This window comes from Lissotriton vulgaris, unplaced genomic scaffold (assembly GCF_964263255.1).
Source record: "Lissotriton vulgaris unplaced genomic scaffold, aLisVul1.2 SCAFFOLD_766, whole genome shotgun sequence".
NCBI lineage: Eukaryota > Metazoa > Chordata > Amphibia > Caudata > Salamandridae > Lissotriton > Lissotriton vulgaris.
Window position 1 is genome coordinate 271,100 of NW_028253094.1, and position 23,884 is coordinate 294,983.

Below are 23,884 nucleotides of genomic sequence, written 5' to 3' on the forward strand. Positions count from 1 at the left end.
CACTAGTTGCAGGCAGTGTATAGCGTAGGCCGGCGCGCCATTATAGATTATGTTCCCATAATCGAGGCGCGAGAGCACCATTGCCATCACAATTATCTTAAGTGCAGGGAGGGAGAAAAAGCGGGATATTTTCCTAATTGTCCGGAGGGAGAAGAAACAGGAAGATACCACAGAGCTGACCTGGGTGTGTACAGAGAGTTGAGAATTGAGGAAGATCCCGAGGGTTTTAACTTTAGGGACCGGGAGTGGGGGGACACCAAGTGAAGGGGGCCAAAAGGAGGGGGACCAGGGGCTGCAACCACCTCCTGTCAAGACCAGCTCTGTCTTGTCAGGGTTGAGTTTGAGGTGGTTGCAGTTCATCCAGTCCTGAATGAATAACATAACGGTTTGAAAGTTCTGGGCAGAAGGAGGGGAGTGGGAAAGATTAAAAATTAGCTGGAGGTCATTGGCGTAGTTGAACACCGTGACCTCGAGCTGCTGCAACATAAAAATGAGGGGATAGATGTATAAATTAAACAAAAGAGGGGATAAAGAAGAGCCCTGGGGGACGCCGCACTCCACCTTTCGTGAAGAGGCAGCAAAGCCAGCGAGATGGACAGCCTGTGCCCTGTCGCACAGGAAAGATTTAAGCCAAGAGAGGGCTGAGCCCTCTATGCCCGGCGCCCTGGGTAGGGCAAGCCGAGAAGATCTCTCTTAGGACGTGGGCGGGACCAAAATCCAGGGGGGAACCCGACTTCACCCGTCGGAGCAGAGGAAGAAGTGAGTCCTTGGTCAGCAGGGGGATACTAGCCAATTTAGAGGCAATTGGAGGGGGGGAAGTATTGACAAATGTTGACGAAGGAGGTGGGATGTTAATTTTGATCTGCGCGACCTTCTCAATGAAAAACTCATTGAGCGAGTTGCACAGATGTTGGGAGGGGGAATCTTAGCTGTTGCTCTGTCAGATTCTGCCAGTTCATGAACGGTAGCAAAGATGTCTTTGGACTGGGACTCCGCCGCTAGTATCCTGCCTGAGTAGTATTCTGTCTTAGCCTCGAGGATGCCTTTTTTATAAGTCTGTAGGACAGAGAGGTATACAGATTTTAGTGAAGGACACTAGGCTCTCCTCCAGGCTCGCTCAGCTCTACGTGCAGCTAATTTTTTCACCTTGAGGTCAGAGTTGAACCACCTGTTAGCTGCATGGGCCCGTTTGACCGTGATCCGTCTCAGGGGGGCGAATTCATCGCCGTTTGAGTCAGCCAGTTATTGATGGTTACCAGTTGAGCTGGGGCAGCAAGACCTGAGAGGTCAGGACTGGTCTTGGACAAGGACGAGCAGAGGGACGGCATGTCGGCTTTGCCCCATTTCCTGATCCAGGTGTTCTTGGGGAGCAAGGGCTTAACTTCGGGGGCTAGGGCAAGGGAAAATGAAATAAGTGAGTGGTCCGACCAGGGACAGGGAGAAATTATGGGGGGAGTTGTGGGGACATTCAGAGCCCAAATTTGGTGCAACGCATGACCGTGAATGTGGGTAGGGCTATGAATATGAGGTACAAAATTAAGGCTGGTCATGAGATCAGTAAACTCCTTAGAATGGGAGCTTTCAGCAGGATCGTTTGGCCAGAAATTAAGGTCCCCTAAGACTAGGACTGATGAATTGTTTATCGCCAGTGTAGCCAGGTGCTCTTAGAAGCTGGGAATGAAAGATGGGGTGGGTCGTGGGGGACGGTAGATGAGAACGCAGGTCAAGGGGATTTGATATGAGGTCGAACGGGCTACCAAGTAGTCTACTTCTGGGATTAGGGGGGGAGGGGAGCATCTGGAAGTGGAGATCAGCGCGAGCTATCAAGGCCACTCCACCGCCCGTCTTGCCCTCCGGCCGATCCACTCGGATGGCAGAGTGTGAGGGGGGCAATGCAGCTAGAACGTTGGGCAGGGAGTCAGCCTTGAACCAGGTCTCAGTTAAAAACAGGAGGTCGGGTTTGTGCGTATCAATATAATCGAATAGCTCGTACTGATGTTGAACAGCTGACCTGGTATTGAGTAGGGAGGCCGAGATGTTAAATACCGGTGTATGAGAAGTGAAAGAGGGGAGGGGGTGGGGGGTGGAGAGAAGGGCAAGGATATCAACTGAGAAACAATATACGGGGGAGAGCGAGGGGGCGAAGTGAACAAGCCAAGGGAAGTCACACAGGAGGATACAGAGGGTAGGATAGAACCTGGGGTCCAGTAGGAGCAAAGCTGAGGTAACGAATAGGTAATCAGATGGGCAGAGTGGGATGCCCCTAGCCCCTGCCGGCCGCGGACGGGCGCAGACGGGCTTAACTCAGGCGCAACTCCGGCGCGCCTTTGTCGCGCCCGCTGCGCTCGTCCGCTGCGCTGACACATGGTGGCCGTTCAAATAGAGGAGTGATGAGGGGGGTGTGTCAAGGGTCCCGTGCGCCGGCCAACCCGACCCAAGATGGCGCCCGCGGCTGCTGAGAGCCCGCCCCAGCGATCAGCCCTCAGCCGGCCGCCGTGAAGCCCCTGAAACAAAAATTAAGTCAGTAACCTGTCAACTTTGAACACAGGTTAGTTACAGCGCAATAGTGGCGCAAATTAAAATACAGTTAAGATAAACCACCGCTACTCGCAATCAGCAGGGCGGAAGGTAAAACAATGCACAACTCTCCAGCTATCGCGCGCTAGCCCTCTGCCACCGGGCGTTGCAAATGGTTGTTATTCATATTGTTATTGTTTTTGATGCCTTCTTCTTCTCCACTGATTCTTGTTCTGCACAGTAAACACCCACTACACCAATGTTCAAGCACATATAGTTCTGTGTTTACCTTCTCACTTTCTAATACCCCTTACACAGAGCTTCTTCCCCTCCAGAAGCACCGCACCAAACGCTTCTTTGCATGCATGACAAAGACAATCTACAATGGCACTAACAACTTTCATCCTAGGAACTATGGGAGATCACAACAAAACACTCACACATATCTTTCTATGAGGACTCACTCACCTACACTAGATAGAGAAACTGACTGTAGACAGAACTTATTTTCTTCCGCCACAAATTCACGCACATATGGTTACACCCAACTTTACAGACAATCTTAATGTCATTTCTTTAAATGTGAAAGGGTTAAACCACCCAATCAAACGACGGCAAATTATGGGCTACCTAGCAAAACCAAAAGGGGACATCATACTCCTCCATGAGACCAAACTTGCTAACAAAGATGCTAAGTGGCTAAAAAAAAAAACTGGATTGCACGTGTGTCCTGCTCCCCAGCAAACCACACAAAAAGGTGTAATTACCCTTGTGGCAATAAAGTCTAACATCCTTCTTGAATCAACCTCACATGATGAGGAGGGTAGGTTCTTGATCAAAAACCTACGTAGAGCAGAAGACTCCTTTCATGTTGTAAATATATATTGCCCGAATACAGATGACTTTTCTTTCTGGGAAAACGTATCTAATAAGATCAGGCACTTGCCTCAGGGTGACCTGATCATAGTGGACGGTAACTTTAATCTTCCCCTAGACCCCATTCTAGATTGTCAATCCACCTGCAAATACCATACGGCGAGATCTCACAGCATAGAGCAGAAAATATGCTCAAAATATAATCTTAAAGACACATGGCGACTACAACACATGGTCTCAAGGGACTACACTTTTTACTCAGCACCACACAACTCATATACAAGGATATTCTACATACTAATATCGGGCACTTTAACCCATCTATTTGACCAAACTAACATATCCCCAAATCTTTTCTCTGACCACTCATCTATCAACACCCTATTAGCTGGCAGTAATACAAAACCACAAAAACCACAAAAAAATGGCACTTCAACAACAAAGTTCTGCTAGACCGTAATGATAGGATCAAAATTAAAGTCTCAATTACGAATTACCTAAGAGACAATGAAACTAATATAAATATACTATTGAAGCACTTGAAGCAATCCTGAGAGGTGTCCTCATAGAAATTAAAACAAAAATCAACAAGAGTTACAACGCAAATTTATTAAGGTTAGAACAAGAAATAAAACAACTGGAGCTATCACACACCAACTCCCTAGATAACAACAAACTCTCTCAGCTCACACAGAAGAAATATGAATATCACAAAATCTTGAGTGAAAGAGCAGGTGTGTGGATAAATACATTCAAGAGCCTCAAATTATTCAAAGCTAATAAAGCGGGAACATTGCTTGCCTCCTATCTCAAACATAAACAAAACCAACACAGAATTACATCATTCAAAGATGCCAAAACTCTGAACCACACCAACCCAGAGAAAATATTAGACACCTTTAGGAATTTTATGAATCCTTATGCCAGAACGAGCAAACCCTCGATCCACAAAATGCAAGGAGTACCTAAGACGTGTTAAAGTCCCACAACTATCTGAAAAAGACAGGTTATCACTCAGTAAACTGACAATTGCCTCTGAAGTGGCCAAAGCTATTAAAATACTAACAGACGAAAAAGCCCCAGATCCAGACGGCTTTACCGCCAAATTTTTGCAAATCCTTTTCCGACCTACTGCAACCAACCATGCTAAACCTTTTCATTCATATTCCCAACTCCAGTAGCGTTTCTAATTCTATGGCTGAAGCGAACATTATTGTGATACCCAAAGAAGGGAAAGACCCGATGCAACCAAAATATTACAGACTGATATCTCTGATAAATGTTGACTGTCAAATCTATGCAAAAATACTGGCCACAAGACTTAATAAACACCCCCCATTCTAATAAGCAATTCGCAAGTAGGCTTTCTTAAACACGGTATGTCAAACGACAACACTTGTCTCCTCTGTCACGTCCTCGGAAATGCGAACAAATCTAACTCACCATCTGTCGCTATAACATTAGACGCAGAGAAATCGTTTGACAAAGTATCATGGTCTTTTTTAAAACATTGCATGGAAACATTTGATCTTGGCGAATTGTTCATAAAAAAGGTCACAGCTTGATACGAAAAACCCTCTGCATGCGTCGCCATTAATGGCTCCCTGTCCCAACCATTCCACCTTCAACAAGGCTTCCCGCTCTCCCCTTCATTATTTCTCTAGCTCTAGAACCCCCCCCCCCCCTACAGGACATTGGCTTTGATGACAAATTTGTTAAATTAGCCGCTTATGCAGATGATATTCTGATTATCTAAGAAAACCCGGATACCTCCATCCAAGCTCTAATACAGTCCATAGAAGTCTACTCTGTACATTTAGGTTATAAACTAAACAGGGATAAATCAGAAGTGATACCCCTAAACATCCATTGCACAAAAGAGGTACTGGGTACTTCTGGACTAACGTGGCAATCTGGCTACATAAAATACCTGGGAACGGAGTTTGGGGCTGACATAGTAGTCACCATTAATCATAACAAAAACATTATCCTTGACAAAATAAAAAAACTATTGGACAAGTGGTCCCCGAAATGTATTAACTGGTGGGGCAGGGTAGAGACAATAGAGATGATGATCATCCTGACAATCAACTACCTCATCAGTATGCTCCCTCTCTTACTATCAGAGGACTTCCATGATAAACTAGATAAACTGATCTCCAAATTCATCTGGCAAGACAAACAAGCCAGAATAGCCCTAAAACAACTTACTACATAACTCACTTGGTGGAGTTAACCCAGCCAACTTCAAAGACTATCAATTGGCTTTTTTGGCAAAACAAGGCTCCTATTTCCTCTACCACCCCAATAACTACCCTCCAATTTGGCTTCAGGTAGAAAAAACTAATCTTAACAATTTACACCCACTAAATCTACTAACTTCTATCACAAATAAGCTTGTTAGATCTAAATATATATTTAGGAACACAAAAACAGCTCTCTGAAAACTGGACAAGAAACTTCCCTCAAGAAAGGGATTCAAACCTGGCATCGCTTTGGAACAACCCGAACATTAAATACAAAGGCAAATCCATATACTACCAATCATAGATAGACAAGGGCATTTTCTTCCCGCAGCAATTATGGTCCTCGGCATTCCCCATAACTTTTTCCGAACTCCTAGAAAAATATCAACTTAATAAAATGGAATTTTACAACTTCCTTAAAATCAGGGATGCTATCGCGAAATCCAAACATCATAGAGAAAATTCCGCTCTCCCAAACCTTATACTGAAAATTAACAACTCAGGTCACCAAGTCTCCCACATTTATAAACTCCTATGACCTAAATCCTCGCATTTAAACAAAAACATAACATCCTTCTGGGAACAGCACTCATCTAATCCTTTGTCAAAGTCTGACTGATCTCATATCTGGAAAGCGGTTACCTCTCAAAAAATCTCTCCAGTGCTGTCACAAACTAAACTATGGCTCATTCACAAATCATACAGACCCCGGCACACCTCCATGCTCACAAATTCTAAAAGACCTCAATTGCTGGAACAGCAATGAAGAGATCGGATATCTAGCTCACCTTTTCCTTCACTGCAAATCCTTATCCCTCTTCTGGGACAAAGTATTTCATTCATATCAATCCTATTTAATTGCCATCTGACAAAAATAACTTGTATCCCTGATTGCAGGTTTTCTTAGAACAGACTTGGAAAACCCAGCAGACAGAGCTTTCGTAGACCTACTACTTATGTCAGCAACAAAAATAGTTCTAAAGAATTGGAAATATACACACAAGGCCTTGTTCAATTTCTGGATTAACTGGATCACTCATATTAGAAGCTCAGACAATATCTCTCTCCAACACTCACCATGGAGTCCCCATCCAGGACGTTTGGTGAACTTTAAATAAAGACTTCAGTAGTAGTAGTTATGAACTGCTCCGCTATAAACTACGAGGTTGAGGTGTTTGTAATTGCCACCAGAACATCAAACTTGCTACCTATTATGCATCTTTGTTATTGCATGCTGTTTTCTTACTGAAACGTATATTGAATCAGTCCTACCTATACTGTTTTGGATTTATTTTAAGAGCCTTTAAGTGTTTCATTTGATGAAGTCATTGTTTCAAAGGGATAAGGGAATTTCTACAAATTATGAAAGTTAAATATACCGCAGTACGGTGAATACAATCAAAAACTGTAAAAAACATTGATTTTGCCAGTTATGGTTGGCTACGGCACAATAAAACCCCAATTCACTGTTTGAGCACACACAAGATGTCCCAATACCCAACAGCCCTGTCTGTAGTATTTGCTGGGCATGGCTATTCTTGATTGGAGATCCCTAAATTAGCCAGTCGCCATGGGTTGCAAGATCAAATGTGCCTCATTTGCAGCTTTCTGTACTTGCTATTATTTGAGAAAGGTCACTGCTCTATCTATCTGTGCTTGCTGCTGATATTGCTGCTGATATTAACAACATGTTCCATCTTACAGTCACTATGCAGATGCTTGCTGAAAGGGTGGGAATTTAAAATGGAGAAAGAAAGAAACGGGCAAGAGGGAAAGAGCCGGCATGGAATAGAGGAAGCATGAGATGGAGAGAAAGAGAAACCAGAGTGAAAACAGAAAAGGAGGAAGAGAAATAAAATTGAGAGTTTGACAGTAAAAGGGAGTGGCAGTGGATGAACATAGTGAAGAGAGCCTGGTAATGAGCATTGTTGCCACTACACCTGCTGCCCTATTGATAGTGATGATCCTGGAATGCTGGGCTTTGTGCAGAGCTCAAAGAAGGTGATGGATCTGTGCAGCGCATTTACCATAAAAACATCTGCACTGGCATCAACCATCCCCCGACACAATTTATGTTTACTAGAGGTCACCTGCTGTAAACATTCCCATTCAAACATTCGGCCTGGAACACTCTGCCTTTGTTTCTAAGATCAATTCAGAATTTTATACCTTTTAAGAAGGCACTGAAAACTCATCTTTTTAGATTTGCTTATTAGACTATTTTAAATTTCTTCTGTTTTCCTTTGGCCACCTGCTTGTTTTCTTCTTTCGCACCAGGATACTCTGGTAGTAATAATAACCGTTCATTGCCTGCATACCATCCATTTTTGGTCTACTTAAATCAAGATGTCTTATGTCGTATCATGGTTAATGAGCAAGTACCTACTGAAGTAAAATATCTTTATGAAAGCGATCCAAAGGGAGATGATGATGAGGATAAAATGTATTTCTAAAGTGCAAACTGTTACCCCACATGGGTATCTTGGTGCTAGAGAGATATGGAGGTCTTGAGGTTATTTATGACCACGTTACATGTTTCTAAAAGAAATCTACCAATGAAAAGCTATTCGCCACAACAGACATATTACCTTTATGATCTAATTTATGATGCTTCTAACCAGTGATGAGAGACAACATGCAGATTTCTCCCTCAAGCACCTACTGTGAAGCCTCATTCCCAAACTGTTCTTTCCCAAGTCTCCCAATTAGCCACATTAATATGGGATGTCTCCATGTTAGACTTGGTGCTGATGCCAATAAAAATGTTAGATGTGAAGTTTTCTGTATAGTATTTTGCAAGCACTGAAAAAATACAATCTGCTGAAAATTGTTTGGGTATCAAATATGTATAAACACTGATAAAAACCCACTGAAATTCCCCAAAAATAAACCCTCTAATCAGGAAACCAAACATATGTACACCATTGCTTTTAGTATGCTTGTGCAGCACTGATGAAGTAGTACACTTTTATGCCCTGGTTTTGAGTATTCGATCACAGATTTGAGTTTTTTCATTTATTCTATTGGTGTTGGGTTGTCAGTTGTGTTGGTGTGGTCACCATGCTTTCTTCTTGTGTCTGTTACATAGTATGTGCAGCCAAAGGTCTTTATGACATCTGATTCTGCGTTGTGTCACAGATGTTAGAGTTTCTAGTAGGTGTGGTGTTGCTCCTCCACTTGAAGCTGGATCACAACAAGCAATATGATTCCACTTGTAATGAGGGCTGTAATGCTCTTAGTGCTAATGGGCAGATAAAGATGCTACAAATAGTGGAAGAGGAGGGGTGCACAACGAAAAGGTAGGTCAGTTGGTCGATAGAAGTTTATAAGTTCTGGGTGCACTCAAGGGTAGTGTTATCCGTCTGAAACACTTTGAATTATAACTATAGTTGTGTATGCGGAGCCCCGCTGATACATCCCCTGGTGAGGCACACCAATTTGGATCACACACAAGTGCTTCTTTTCTATTGTATTCTTCGTTTATTTCATTTCAGTAATTTATGTTCATTTTGATCATAGATGACTTGAATATTAAACAGCATATCCAACAGTCGTTATCCATAACATTTAAACATTGGCCTCCGGGCGGTAGTGAGAAACTATATCACAATAAAGAGAGTCAGGGGGTCTACTGGGGTGATATGGTGTCTGGGCTCATTCGTTGTCTCTAGTGCACGAGGCTGTAGTGAGGGGTGGGGAATGTGAAGGGAAATTACCGCCGGTGAGTCGAACTAAAGCAAACATGTTAAAAATGGTAAAGACAAAGTGTCTTTGCATCTTACTTTAAAGTTACGCGTAGCGTCTGCAGACGTTCTCCATCGGTCATCCGTTCGCTGTTCCAAACGCGTGTGGGACAGCCTGCTAAATGTTTACATGAACAGTGATGACGGACTGGCGCCCGATGGTTACGGGGGCCATCTTGGAATGGTGTGTTTAAAGAAAAGATGCTAAAAAGACGGGGGCCATCTATGAATGGTAAATGCTGAGGGAACGTGTCAAGGGAAGAGCCACAGTGGTGTAGAGTGTGTGCTATGTATATGAGAGGGTACAATTAATAAACAATAAAGACAAACATGTGTGGTTCAGACAGGAATAGAGAAGCAGGTGAAGCAGCAACATGGTATAATACAAATGGTCCTACAAGTAGCAGCTAAATTCTGTCCGATCATTAAGCCCGTGGGGCTTAAGAGTTTGCAGAAGATAAATCCATTCAAGTTCTCTCTTGAGTAGCAGTTTAGAGTTGTCTATGCCTTCTTTTTTGGATACTATCTCTAGGACCAAAAATTTTAATTGGGCGATGGTGTGGCGTGCTTCCACGAAATGACAGGCAATGTTGGATTTCTCACTTTTTAGTCTAATGTTAGACTTATGTTCGTTTAGTCTGGTTTTAATCTTTCGTTCGGTCTTCCCTATGTATAACTTGCCACATGGGCATTTGATGGCATAGATCAGATTGGTGGAATCGCAGGTGGCGTCTACGTGGAGTTTGATGTTGTGTCCTTTCATAGGATGTTGTATTTCATTGCCCCTGATTACACTGTTGCAGTGACCGCAATTCAGGCAAGGTTGAGTGCCACGGTGTCGTTTGGTTAACTCAGTGGGTTTAGCTAGTATTTCTTTAATGTTTCGGCTCCTGGTGTGAGCGAAAATTGGCGGCTCATTGAAGATGCCTTGGAAGTCGGGTTCATTTTGTAGTATAGGCCAATGCTTCCAGATAATTCTTTTGTATGTTGCACTGGCGGTGGAGAATTTGGACACAAGGACCATTCGTTGTTCTGTGTTCTTATGTGTCTTTGTCAGACAGTCCTGTCTTGATGTGTTGGCGACGCTGGATTGCGCGTCTTGTAAAATGGTCTCAGGGTAGCCACGTGCTCGAAATCTGTTTGACATTTCCAACATTCTTTTGTCAACCATTGTCTCATCTGATACGATGCGCTTGACGCGCAGCATTTGGGAGTACGGAAGGTGTTTTTTCAGGGAACCTTGATGAAAGCTGGTAAAGTGGAGAGCATTATTCCGGTCTGTACTCTTTCTGTGGAGATCTGTGACGATTCCGTCAGTTGTGTTCTTGATGTGCACATCTAAGAAGGCGATGTCCGTTTCGCTGATTTGCCACGTGAGTTTGATCCGTGGATCTTTTGTATTGGTCTCCATGAGGAGATTGTGTAAGGATTCTTTTGTGTCTGCCCACAAGAAGAATAGATCATCAATGTACCGTAAGAATAGTTTCGTGTGTCTTATGAAACTTGGATGAGTGTATAAGTATTTAGTTTCGAAATTCTCCATGTAGGTATTAGCGTAGGACGGGGCAGCGCAGTTTCCCATAGCCATTCCTGAAAGTTGCAAAAACCACTGATTGTTGACTGTAAAGTAGCTATGATATAAGGTAAACATCATTAGTTCCATGAGGAACGTTTGCATGTCAGGGTGGATGGTGCTTTTGAGCAAGGCCTGTTCTATAGCTTCAATGCCTCCCGCGTGGGGTATTGATGTATATAGTGAACTCACATCAGCTGTGCAAAACACTAGAGGCTCATTACTGGAAGTTTGAATGTGTGATAATTTGGTGAGAAACTCTGTCGTATCTCTGATGTAACTGAATGATTGGGTGACCAGTGGTTGTAGATATTTGTCGAGGAATTTGCCGGTGGTTTCATGGATTGACCGTTTGGTGGATACTATTGGTCTGAATGGGGGGTCCATTAGGTTTTTATGGATTTTCGGGCACATGTGGATCGTGGGACTTTTCGGATATTCCACTATCAGATATTTCTTGGTACGTTCTTCTATGATTCCTGATTGGTATGCTTTGTTTACAATCTCTTTAAGTTGGTTGTGATACTCATTGGTAGGGTTGTAATCCAACGCCATGTACGTGTCAGTATCTTGAATATGTTCCAACAATTTGTTCGTGTACATTTCACTATCCAGTATAACCAGGGCTCCACCTTTGTCTGCTTTGGTGATTTTTATACTTGGATTATTGGCTAAAGCTTTAAGCGTGTCCCGATCCTTGTTGGTTAAGTTGTATTTGTATTATACCATGTTGCTGCTTCACCTGCTTCTCTATTCCTGTCTGAACCACACATGTTTGTCTTTATTGTTTATTAATTGTACCCTCTCATATACATAGCACACACTCTACACCACTGTGGCTCTTCCCTTGACACGTTCCCTCAGCATTTACCATTCATAGATGGCCCCCGTCTTTTTAGCATCTTTTCTTTAAACACACCATTCCAAGATGGCCCCCGTAACCATCGGGCGCCAGTCCGTCATCACTGTTCATGTAAACATTTAGCAGGCTGTCCCACACGCGTTTGGAACAGCGAACGGATGACCGATGGAGAACGTCTGCAGACGCTACGCGTAACTTTAAAGTAAGATGCAAAGACACTTTGTCTTTACCATTTTTAACATGTTTGCTTTAGTTCGACTCACCGGCGGTAATTTCCCTTCACATTCCCCACCCCTCACTACAGCCTCGTGCACTAGAGACAACGAATGAGCCCAGACACCATATCACCCCAGTAGACCCCCTGACTCTCTTTATTGTGATATAGTTTCTCACTACCGCCCGGAGGCCAATGTTTAAATGTTATGGATAACGACTGTTGGATATGCTGTTTAATATTCAAGTCATCTATGATCAAAATGAACATAAATTACTGAAATGAAATAAACGAAGAATACAATAGAAAAGAAGCACTTGTGTGTGATCCAAATTGGTGTGCCTCACCAGGGGATGTATCAGCGGGGCTCCGCATACACAACTATAGTTATAATTCAAAGTGTTTCAGACGGATAACACTACCCTTGAGTGCACCCAGAACTTATAAACTTCTATCGACCAACTGACCTACCTTTTCGTTGTGCACCCCTCCTCTTCCACTATTTGTTCACTCGTAATTCCGCCTACGGCGGGGTAGCACACACTCAACCATGCAATTTGATGACATCAGCAAGAGCACAGAAGCCAGAGCACACACATTAGCCTACGACGAAGCGGAGAAAGAACGAATATACTCGCTGATCGAGGAAGATATCAGCCCCTCCACCACCACAAGGAATAAAGAGCAATGTGTAAAGCAGCTCATTTACCTATCGAAACGACATATAAATCAGAAGCTCCATGCGAGCACATTGTTGCGCTATCACCGGGCACTCAGAATCCCACGTGGATTACGCATCTCTCTTAAACCGTCCCTTTGTAAGAACTCTAAGAGTTTCCTGGAGAAATGGAACGGAATATTGAATAAATGCAGTCTTGACCTTATACTCTTAATTGTTGAAGAACTAGCTGGCATACTAAAAGAACTAGAGTTGGAAATTAAAGAGATTGATAACGAGATTAAGAACCTACTAACATCCGAAGAACTTTCTACTATGCTGGATGAAACAAAAATTATACTCGACAAGTATCAGAAGGAAATACATGAACGAAAAGTCAGAAAATTCCGGCGCGACACGCTGGACTATAAGCTCGACGAGGTCTATTCGTGGGCTGATGTTTATGCTCAAAGACGCCGTAATCAACCATTCAATCCTCAAACGGATACTTCTTCATCCGACACCGATTCAACCACTCGTCCAACTAGAAGACCCCCAAACGCCAGAAATATACCGGATAAACAACAGGCCAGCACCAGCACAAACGCAAGCGCGTCCAATATCACCGAAGAACAAACAACTGCAAGCTCTTCTCCTTTTTTAGAGATCGGCCCAGACCCTCGAGAAGACCCAGGCGGAGCAAGATCAAAAGAGCGAGACATAAGTCCACCGGCCACAAGGAGCACAGTAGCCAAGAAAGACCAGAAACCAAAGAAACAAGTCTCGTAATCAACATCTCAAAAACCCAAATAAACCAACACCAAATGAACCTTTTAGAAAAAGGTACATCATTTATTCCTACGACATCCACCAACCTTTTGGAACTTGAGGTCAGTACCTTCAAGTTCACCCGCAAATTGCGATTGAGACATTTCTTTGACAATGTATTACCCCCATCCAACACAGAAAAAACGGACGAACTCATGGGCCTACGACCTCCTAGCACCTACCAAGCACCTACCAGTCACAAATGTATTGACTTGTTTGAAACATTGGTCCGTAAAAACTTAGCAAACATCAATTTCAAGGCACCTAGAAAAACCTACAACTTAACCAACAAGGATCGGGACACGCTTAAAGCTTTAGCCAATAATCCAAGTATAAAAATCACCAAAGCAGACAAAGGTGGAGCCCTGGTTATACTGGATAGTGAAATGTACACGAACAAATTGTTGGAACATATTCAAGATACTGACACGTACATGGCGTTGGATTACAACCCTACCAATGAGTATCACAACCAACTTAAAGAGATTGTAAACAAAGCATACCAATCAGGAATCATAGAAGAACGTACCAAGAAATATCTGATAGTGGAATATCCGAAAAGTCCCACGATCCACATGTGCCCGAAAATCCATAAAAACCTAATGGACCCCCCATTCAGACCAATAGTATCCACCAAACGGTCAATCCATGAAACCACCGGCAAATTCCTCGACAAATATCTACAACCACTGGTCACCCAATCATTCAGTTACATCAGAGATACGACAGAGTTTCTCACCAAATTATCACACATTCAAACTTCCAGTAATGAGCCTCTAGTGTTTTGCACAGCTGATGTGAGTTCACTATATACATCAATACCCCACGCGGGAGGCATTGAAGCTATAGAACAGGCCTTGCTCAAAAGCACCATCCACCCTGACATGCAAACGTTCCTCATGGAACTAATGATGTTTACCTTATATCATAGCTACTTTACAGTCAACAATCAGTGGTTTTTGCAACTTTCAGGAATGGCTATGGGAAACTGCGCTGCCCCGTCCTACGCTAATACCTACATGGAGAATTTCGAAACTAAATACTTATACACTCATCCAAGTTTCATAAGACACACGAAACTATTCTTACGGTACATTGATGATCTATTCTTTTTGTGGGCAGACACAAAAGAATCCTTACACAATCTCCTCATGGAGACCAATACAAAAGATCCACGGATCAAACTCACGTGGCAAATCAGCGAAACGGACATCGCCTTCTTAGATGTGCACATCAAGAACACAACTGACGGAATCGTCACAGATCTCCACAGAAAGAGTACAGACCGGAATAATGCTCTCCACTTTACCAGCTTTCATCAAGGTTCCCTGAAAAAACACCTTCCGTACTCCCAAATGCTGCGCGTCAAGCGCATCGTATCAGATGAGACAATGGTTGACAAAAGAATGTTGGAAATGTCAAACAGATTTCGAGCACGTGGCTACCCTGAGACCATTTTACAAGACGCGCAATCCCGCGTCGCCAACACATCAAGACAGGACTGTCTGACAAAGACACATAAGAACACAGAACAACGAATGGTCCTTGTGTCCAAATTCTCCACCGCCAGTGCAACATACAAAAGAATTATCTGGAAGCATTGGCCTATACTACAAAATGAACCCGACTTCCAAGGCATCTTCAATGAGCCGCCAATTTTCGCTCACACCAGGAGCCGAAACATTAAAGAAATACTAGCTAAACCCACTGAGTTAACCAAACGACACCGTGGCACTCAACCTTGCCTGAATTGCGGTCACTGCAACAGTGTAATCAGGGGCAATGAAATACAACATCCTATGAAAGGACACAACATCAAACTCCACGTAGACGCCACCTGCGATTCCACCAATCTGATCTATGCCATCAAATGCCCATGTGGCAAGTTATACATAGGGAAGACCGAACGAAAGATTAAAACCAGACTAAACGAACATAAGTCTAACATTAGACTAAAAAGTGAGAAATCCAACATTGCCTGTCATTTCGTGGAAGCACGCCACACCATCGCCCAATTAAAAAAATTTTTGGTCCTAGAGATAGTATCCAAAAAAGAAGGCATAGACAACTCTAAACTGCTACTCAAGAGAGAACTTGAATGGATTTATCTTCTGCAAACTCTTAAGCCCCACGGGCTTAATGATCGGACAGAATTTAGCTGCTACTTGTAGGACCATTTGTATTATACCATGTTGCTGCTTCACCTGCTTCTCTATTCCTGTCTGAACCACACATGTTTGTCTTTATTGTTTATTAATTGTACCCTCTCATATACATAGCACACACTCTACACCACTGTGGCTCTTCCCTTGACACGTTCCCTCAGCATTTACCATTCATAGATGGCCCCCGTCTTTTTAGCATCTTTTCTTTAAACACACCATTCCAAGATGGCCCCCGTAACCATCGGGCGCCAGTCCGTCATCACTGTTCATGTAAACATTTAGCAGGCTGTCCCACACGCGTTTGGAACAGCGAACGGATGACCGATGGAGAACGTCTGCAGACGCTACGCGTAACTTTAAAGTAAGATGCAAAGACACTTTGTCTTTACCATTTTTAACATGTTTGCTTTAGTTCGACTCACCGGCGGTAATTTCCCTTCACATTCCCCACCCCTCACTACAGCCTCGTGCACTAGAGACAACGAATGAGCCCAGACACCATATCACCCCAGTAGACCCCCTGACTCTCTTTATTGTGATATAGTTTCTCACTACCGCCCGGAGGCCAATGTTTAAATGTTATGGATAACGACTGTTGGATATGCTGTTTAATATTCAAGTCATCTATGATCAAAATGAACATAAATTACTGAAATGAAATAAACGAAGAATACAATAGAAAAGAAGCACTTGTGTGTGATCCAAATTGGTGTGCCTCACCAGGGGATGTATCAGCGGGGCTCCGCATACACAACTATAGCAGATAAAGATGCTAAACATTGTGGGGAAATGAATATAACTCGTTACAATGTGAGTCATTACATCGGGTGGCATTACAACGCGGTTGTTACTACGACCGCGTTGTTACCACGCAATGCTATTACAACTCGAGTCATTACATCGACTTGCAGTAGATGGCGCGCTGTCATTAGAAATGTATAATTTACTATTCCACCTCCAGCCTACGTAACAGTAGGGAAGGTGTTGGAATAGTAAACTATACTATTCCTAATGTTAGCGTGCCATCTACTGCAAATCGATGTAATGACTTACGTAGTAATTGCTTTGCGTGGTAACAACGCGGTCGTTGTAACGACCCCGTTGTAATGGCATTGTGGTGTGATTCCTCAATGTAAAGGTTGTCTCCCGGGGAAACACCTGTCTTCTTCCTGTTATTACTGAAAAGGTGTGTCATAGGATGTTGTTAACTATGACTGTTATAATGAAGGCAAGGGGCAGGGCATGAACTGGTGAAATGAAATGATATGATTGCTTCCACTCCATTATGGCCTCACTATCCCTCTAGTATTTGACATCTCTGCAACAATGGCTATTCATTAAGGCATGACCAATGGTTGTCGCAAGGACTCAAGATTGGTTGGAGAGCTACGTACTGTGCGTAGGCTATTGCTGTTCTGTCTAATGATGAAGCGAATAGCATCCTTCAGAAAATTAGCCCGGATACGACTGTATAGCTTGTCATCTTCATTAAGCAACAATATCATCGTATATGAGTCTCTGTCACCTGGATCGTTCTGTGACTTTGATATTGCTGCCAAAATGTTTGGCTTCCAAACATATGTAATTTGGATATTGTGTTGCTGCTTTCTAGCTCCAGAAGGCACAAATGTTTCCTTTTGACTGAGGAGTCTTTTTACTAGTCCTGGAAATAGGATGGTAATTTGGTTATTTCCAATTTGTTTAGGAACTCTAAAGCTATACATGTCACCTGTGTACAAATGTTAGGCTGCTGTAGCCTCCATCCACACTTAGGCCCAGATGTAGGTAAAATAGATTTACCGATTTTTAATTACCGAATTCTACCGATTCGGTAATTAAAAATCGGTAAATCTAAGGGGTGGATATGTAGGAACATCCAGATGTTCCTTTTACCGAATCGGTAAATATCTGTATTTACCGATTCGGTAAATACCGACCGGTAATACCCCATTCATTCCTATGGGCTTTGAAGCCCATAGGAATGAATGGGGCATTACCGGTCGGTATTTACCGAATCGGTAAATACAGATTTTGACAAGGGTGCAGGGGGTGTCACTTTGACACCCTCTAGCACCCCCAAAAAAGATTCGGGGGCCATGTGGCAGGCATACCTGCCCTAAGGGCAGGTCTGCCTGTCATATGGCACAGGTGTGCATGCACACATGTGCATGCACACCGGAATCGGTATTTTACCATGAAGTTGGATTTCATGGTAAAATACCGATTCTGTAAGGCTTGTGGGACTCAGAAGAGTCCCACCTACATCTCATTGTTACCGAATCGGTAAAAATACCGATTCGGTATTTTTCAGATTCGGTAGATTTAATGATCAGTAAATTTACCGAATCTGTAAAATATGTGGCCCTACATACCATTTTGTGAATCTCGGTCGGTAACGGCCGAAAATACCGATTTTCGTCCGTTACCGACTGACCTACATCCGGCCCAAAATGTGTTGTCTGTTGCCTTTTCTAGACCATTTCATATACAAGGTTCTAACCTTTTGTGACAGTTGTAGGAGGAGAATCACCTTACGTTCTTTGGGCACGAGAATGGTTCCACCAAAATATTTTCAAATATAAAATACTCATCAATAGCTTCTGAAAAAAAGGTGCTCAGAATATCAAAATTGAAGAATTACCAATAGCAAAAGATTTTGCAATGGACAGAGATTTTAGATATTATAAGGCATTTCAAGGATACCTATATTAGAAATGTATACCCCACAAAGGAGGGCTGGTAATCATGATTCATTTCAAAGTCCATGTTGGACACTGAAATGGACCCATGAGTCCTTATCACAAGTGTCGTAGTAAAAATGCACAGTTCTTTTCACTACATTCCCCACTTGTGGAATCCTTTTACTGTGGCTAAGCCTATAAGTTTGCAAATTGTAGGGTTCACAACTGAAAGGGCTTAGTATATGAACCCATATTTCTCACACAGGAAGGGGCCCCTCACCGAGGGCCACTACAGAACAGAGAAGGTTTTTTTGTCCTGCATGAAAATTAAAACTTCTGATTTATTGGTATTCAACTGAAACATCCACATGGAAATCTTTATAAGACCGTTTTGAAATGCAGGCTTCTGCTGGGTTTTAATGTTGGGATTATTTGAACATAAAATCAGGAACGTGTCGTCAGCAAGGCACAAAAAGAAGAACCCTTGGGCTTGAATCAGATGAGCCAGTGGAACTGCACAAATATTAAATAGTGTAATGCTCAACTATGAACCCTGTCGCGCTCCGTAGGGAAGAGGTCAGAAATGCAAACAAAGGGAGTTGAGAACCTGCTTCTTTTCTGCTATAAAGGATTATATCCAGGCTAGCACATGTTCTATCACCCCAATATCTGCCAGACGGGAAAGCAGAGTGGTGCCAAAAGTGGTAGGCAGATTCCGAAGGACCATGATTGCCACCTCAACTGTACGCAGAAAAAGTTAAAGATCACCAAGTGCCACCACCAGAACTAATTCAGTTCCATGACCTTTCTAGACACCAGTTTGTGTCGGATCAAAAATGTGCAAGAAGATTACAAATCTGTAGGTTCTATGATTTTGGATGTGAGCAGTAAAACAGAAATATACCTGTAATTACAGAGTGTGTGGGAATTAACACTGTTTTTTTTTAGAGCGACAATACAATAGCTGTTTTCAAGACACAGGAATAAATAACCTGGAAAGAGATAGTTTGGTAATTCAGCCAAAGCAAGGGCAGATACCTGAGTAACTAATTTAAAATTCATGTGGGTAAGTGTAAGTGGGTAAGCGGAAGCCATGAGTCTGGTTCAATTGAGATTCACCCAAAAAAGTAAAAAGATGTTGCCAAGTGGGACAGTAAGTTCATCTGAGAAGTTAAAGATGATTCCATACCGTTAACAGCACTTTTGGTGTAAGTTTGAATCTTCTCAATGTCTGATTGAAAATATATAAAGAAATCATTACTAAGCTCAAGGGAAGCTGTCATATCAGAATTTACACACGAGGGGTGTAAAACTCAAATAATATTTTCAACTTTTTCTTGAGGGAATGAGGCACGCAGAGGACATGATAAGAGACGATTGCTCACCAAGTTGTAAGGAGAGATATTTCTAGGATTGGTATACAACAATTTGTTTGCTTGGTGTTGTTAGACCGTGCACACATCCGGCGTTTCCTAGCAAAAAGGACTTTACATAAAGGAGAAATAAAACAGGCAGATGCAATATCATAGCTCATTTTTTTGGGACAAGTGGCATGGATTTGATCTTGAATTCCACATCTCTGCTTGTGCTTCTGTTTAGGGGTGGGCGTAGTTCGCGAAGTAGCGCTACGCGAAGCTACGCAAAGTGCACTTTGCACTACGCAAACTCCACGTAGCACTACGCGAGCTGCGTAGTAGCATGTTCGCACTGTGCAAGATGCGTTTTCAATGATTGCACAGTGCGGACAAGCATCCGGCACTGTGCAATCATTGAAAACGGCCTCTTGCACTATGCGAGCAGTAGTTTTCTGCTGCTCGAGTAGATTATTACTCGAGCAGCAGCTTTCTCAACGCAAACTGGTAGTTTCTCATTGAGAGCGGTCGCGAGCATGCGCAACCACTCAAAATTAGAAACCTTACCTCCCCGCGTTGAGAATCTCCCCAGGATGTCATTTTGCTTGCTCGCGGTCGCGAACATGACGTTCAGGACCGCGAACAAACAAAAAATGAGCGCTGCACTACGCTACGCTGCACTACGGGTGTTCGCACTGTGCTACGTGCAGCTCGCGTAGTGCGAAGTTGCGCAAACTTAGCAAACTCCGCGAGTGTAGTGTAGTGCTTCACCCAGGGTTAGTTTTTGGGTGCAGGTAGTAGCTTCTATAGTTAGAAACCCTTTCTGACACCTCTCAAAATGTCGTACTTGAGGACCGTGGTGTTGCTGCTGCCAAAATCACACTGGATTACACTGGATGCTGGTTGCCCATGTATGTATCTCTACGAGACCTGAGCTGGCTGTCGGCGATTCCTTATGTACCCGGGGGCTTTTTTTTACAAGCCCCTTGCGCTGCCGGTATGTCACTTTTTTCCATATTAAAAGTGATGCACCGACAGCCTAAGGGGCTTGTAAATAATCCCTCTAGTCTTCAATCTGACATATCTCCAGGGTACATTGAGATACTAATCTACTAATGTTGAATCACAAAGTAGTTGTGTCTTTTGCACATAGTCTGCTTTGTAACCCAGCCCGAGTTCAATGCAGCAGTTTATGTCCTAGTCAGGCAGATTGCAAAACCACCATTTGCTAAGAGTAAGAAATAATATCTTTTCAATATATATGATACAGAATTCATATTGCGACTCCCTGCAAGCACTGTGAATTCATGAAATGAGGTCTACGAAGGACAATAGATCTCCTTTGCCGCATTTGGACATCCATGTGGACAGGAGGCTGCTTTAAAAAATAATATGCTGGCTTTCATTGAATGAGACCAGAGGGAGCCTGTAGTGGTCTCCTAGGCCACTGTCATCTTCCCTCCCCCTCCTGCCCACAGCTGGCATTCGCAAAGTGAAAGCTGCCCTCCATGGACAGCTTCCGTATTGCAAATGACCACCGCTTGCTTTGCCAGGTCAGTATTCCAACAAAGGATTGCAACTGTGATTGCAAGGCATTGATGCATACAATTGCAACTCATGCCCCTTCCTCCTTCCAGTTCACAATTAGTCATGAATTGCATTTTGCAAGGTGGAAAGTCATTTCTGACACGCAAACTGCTTTTTTACTGTGCAAATTAACTTTATGCTGTTGCAAAGCCTATGGTTTTGCAAATCATAAGATTTTCAACAGAAAAAGGCTTAGGACCTGATTATGACCTTGGTGGTGTAGGAGCTGGCCGCCATGCCGCCACTCTGCTCCCACACCACCAAAGCCGATGAAGACTGCCTGCCAGCTTACAAGTTTTTTTGTGTCTGGCGGGCGGGTCTTTGGCAGTGCCTATGACAAAGGCTCTGCAATGGGAGAACCAAAGGCAGTTCCTGCATTGCATGGACTCTGCAATCCATGCCGTGCAGAAACTGGGGTGCATGCGGAAAAGGGAGCACAACATGTGCCCCCCTGCATACACCCCGATGAACAGGTGACACAGGTGGCCCTGTAGGACCCCCTTTCTTTCTCCACCACCAGCATTTTCATAGCGGGCTTACCAGGCATGTAGAAGCTGGGAATGGCACCTCCAAACATATTGCCTCCCCAAACTACCGTACAACCGGCAGGGACTGTGGTCCGACCGCCGAAATTGTATCTCGGCGGTCGGACCACGGGTGCGCCAGTGACCTCTGCAAATCTGCAGGTTTATCGGTCCTATGGACCACCAAACTCGCAATCTAGCCTGTGGTGCTTGGCACCCATATTTCTAAATGTGAAAGGACCCCATGAAGAGCAAACAAGTTGGTTTCAAATGTTAAATAGGAAAATTTCAGAAGAAGACTCGGAAAATATATGGAAACATAATCCTAAAATATACCAAACATTCCCTATAGGCAATCGAATGACAAACTCTTGTATCATTGGTATATCACTTCAAAGAAGCTACATCGGATTTCCTAACAATCTCTGACAGGTGTTGGCTACTTGAAAGAGAAAGACACTATAATGCACATTTGGTGAGGCTGCTCTATGATACAACATTTCTGGAAAGAGGTAACGAGTCACATGAGGAGAATATTGGGTTTTACCATACATGCGGACCCTGGACTATTCAACAGCTGAGAATTGCCCTTCTGGGTCTTCTTGCCAGTCACCAAAAGGTCCACAGAGCTGAAACATGTCTATGTGTTACAGGTGTAGTAACTTTAAACTCGTAAATTTGCTGTACCCAGGGTGGAGACATTTAAATCTAGGCTTTGTTGTAAATTTACACTCAGAAAGGGGAATAGCCAATACTAGTATATTCACCACAAATGTAATACCAAATTTATACGTGTTGATGTACATAATCGTAAATCTATCTTTGTGAATAGGCCCCAGAGTTTTTAGGTCTCGCGACCTATCAATGCGCATGCGCATTGAGCGGAGCGAGAATTCAAATGCTCAAAATGCTCGTGAAACCAAGAGTTTTTCGTGCGGTTTTCGTTGAGTTCACGTGAATCACGTGACCAAACAAGCACACGCATCAGCCTCCCTCCCTCCCTCCTAATTGCATTTTTTCACGCCTGCACAGCACATCAAAGGGCTTCTCCCAGCGTGTGCTGTGCGGCTTCTCCTCCCCTAATTATTCATGGCTGGCCGGTGGCCGGCCGTACTTTCAGTTTCCCGGCCGCTCTTGTTCCTAATGTCTTCCCCTTCATCGACTTCAGTCTAATTGGAAACATATGTGTCTTCATCCTCTTGGCATTCCACGTTTTCCCTTCTTCATTCCACGGCTCCCACTTTGTCCCTCCTTTTCCCCCTTCCAGCCTTCGTTCTGTACTTGTGCATCATTGTTTTCCTCATCATTTATCTTCCACTTTCTCTATTGCCTTTCATTAATTTCCTCGTCATGTCTCCATATATTCTCACCTCGTTACCTATCTGGCATCGCATTTTTCCGAAGTCGCCACACATCTTCCATTTCCTTCCTCCTTTCTTTCCCTTGTTCCTGGCGCACTTCTCTAATTTTTCACTTCTTTCCTTTCTCACGTCTTTCCTACTTCCTTCGTCCACACCTCCACTTCTGCCTGCACGTCCTTCTTTCTTCTGCTACCCTTTCTTTCCTTCTACCGACCCCTCTTTTTCTACAGCTTTTGCTGTATTTGCTGCATTTTTTCTGTTTCTCACCTTTTTTTTTTCATCTTCACTTTCTTCCCTCACTGTTTTCTCTCCCATCATTCCTCTGCCCCTTCCTCGTCCCCTCTTGAATCATTTCCCTTTGCTCCCTCCCCCCCCCTTCTCATAGATAGATATATGCTAGAAATCAAACAAAGTGCGACATTTGGCATCAGGGTTTTGTCATTTGCGAACTATTGATCAATGATGACGTTTTTAATTTCGAAAAAGTCAAACTACTTTTTCTGTGTTGATCAATTTCATTTTAGTGGTGGCAGGACATGAATTGGACGTCCTTTGCAGCGCAGATGGACAATATTCTTGCGCCTTTTTAGTCCTCATTTCTTTTGTCACAGACTCACTCCCAAAGCCGGAATTAGTCTTTAATAAAATATAAAAACCAATTAGGACTCTAGTCCCACCCTTCTGCCCCCTTCTCCAA